At 38.3% G+C, this 1,983-nt stretch overlaps 1 protein-coding gene across 2 annotated transcripts in view; it reads left to right on the top strand.

Moving 5' to 3' along the window:
- Positions 1-38: 38 nt before the first annotated feature.
- LOC128251074 (zinc finger protein 271-like) overlaps positions 39-1,983 on the top strand; it is an 8,750-nt gene continuing 6,805 nt past the window's right edge. Inside the window, exon 1 of one of the 2 annotated variants that reach the window (XM_052977416.1) lies at positions 39-1,391. The gene's annotated coding sequence lies outside the window, so the exon portion shown is untranslated. Of the gene's footprint in view, positions 1,392-1,460; positions 1,865-1,983 lie in introns of those variants that run through there. The other variant, XM_052977415.1, reaches the window with a different exon arrangement.

Genomic DNA, 1,983 nt, shown 5'->3' on the forward strand with positions numbered 1-1,983 from the left:
TCTAAAATAGGCTAGTCTCATCCACATTAAATATTTAATAAAGCCTTCTTCTTCAATTTAAGTGAAGGCGCATGGCTCAGTGGTTAGGCCATTCGGCTCCCGATCGTAAGGTCGTGAATTCAATTCCCGGCGACGCGTTGTGTCATTGAGCGAGATACTTTATTTCATGTTGCTCCAGTCCACACAACTGGCAAAAATGAGTAGTACCTGTATTTCAAAGGGCCGGCCTTGTCACACTCTGTGTCACGCTGAATCTCCCTGAGAAGTACGTTGATCGTATCAGATGGGACCGTCGTAACCGACGGAGTGCTTCAATTAAATCTTTTAATTGGCGAGGAAAAGTTTCTGCAGTTTTTTTATCCGCGCAAGACGATTCTTCACATTGTGTAGATTTTACTTTTACTTGTTTCAGTCATTTGACTGCGGCCATGCTGGAGCACCGTCTTTAGTCGAGAAAATTGACCCCAGGACTTATTCTTTGTGAGCCTCGTACTTATTCTATCGGTCTCTTTTGCCGAACCGCTAAGTTACGGGGACGTAAACACACCAGTTGTCAAGCGAAGTTGGGAGGACAAACACAGACACACACATATATATATATATACTTATATACGACGGGCTTCTTTCAGTTTCCGTCTACCAAATCCACTCACAAGGCTTTGGTCGGCCCGAGGCTATAGTAGAAGACACTTGCCCAAGGTGGCACACAGTGGGACTGAACCCGGAACCATGTGGTTGGTAAGCAAGCTACTTACCACACAGCCTAGTTTTTTTTTAAATGATCGAACCTACCATTGCTCGCTTCAAATGTTTCATTCGATCCATCTGATTTATCCTTAAGCGGATTAAAAAGAGAAATTTCTATACTGCAAATTATAGCCTAAGTAGCATATAAAGTCTATGAATTTGACCGTTAATCCAAGCTGTCAACAGTTTTTCTGTGCGTGAAATTAAACTTTCATTATCTTTTCGTCGTAAACAAGTTAAATACTTAAATACTTAAAGAGCGACTTTCTATAACTCTATTTAAACATCTTCCTTTTGCTTGAAGATGGTATAAACAGATGAAGGAACCATATCAAATTTGTTTGATAAATTCTTAAACAGTTGCACCTTTTCGTTTTATTTAATCAATTCGTATTTTATTACTAAAGTAATTGCTTTATGTTTTTTCTTGTCCTTTTCCTTTGCATCTCAGAAGTCTTTCTTTTTGAATCCATCACAAGGGTATCCTAAAAAAAATTTAAATGCGTAGAAAAATTTGAAAAAAGAAGAAAAAAAAGAAAAAAGATGAATGGAACGAAAGAAGATAAAATGCTGGTTCGCGTGAAAGAAGTCGGACAGACAGACACACATCAAACCCAGAAAGCAGTTGCAGACGATCGCTCGAGGTAACGGGTGCTGCCAGACCGGAAGTGACGCTCGTTGCCATGGTCACCATTTTTTTTCGTTTTTCGTCTGCAAATCGTAAAGATGAAGTTTCGTAAATCGGTATTACATAAAACAAAGTATGCCTCTGTGTGTGTGTGTAGACAAAGGTGGCCCTTATATATATTTAAGGGCAAAATTGAGGTTGAAATTAGTCTCACTGTTAATATATTCATTTTCAATTTCGTGTTCTCCGACATTAGTAATGCGCATGCTCAACCAGATGTACAACAGAGCGCGCAAGGGAAGGTTGCTTCTAATGATGCGTCCCTAATTTAAATCGCATTCATCCGAACAGTAATCTCTTATTATAGAATACAATATCATGGAAAATAAGTTTTACATAATCTATGTATCTATACACACACTCACGTTCTGATAATTCATGTGTTTTACATTCTCGCCAATTTCCAGATAATATTCTGATACGCGCGAGGTAATGGCTTTGTTATTAACCTTGTTTCTCTCATTCCATCATGTTTTCTTCGATCTTCGATCAATATAACGTTTCTTCTCCTTTGTTTGTTTCTTTGATCTGTCATTAATATTCGTAAC

This window comes from Octopus bimaculoides, chromosome 28, assembly GCF_001194135.2.
Source record: "Octopus bimaculoides isolate UCB-OBI-ISO-001 chromosome 28, ASM119413v2, whole genome shotgun sequence".
NCBI classification, from domain to species: domain Eukaryota; kingdom Metazoa; phylum Mollusca; class Cephalopoda; order Octopoda; family Octopodidae; genus Octopus; species Octopus bimaculoides.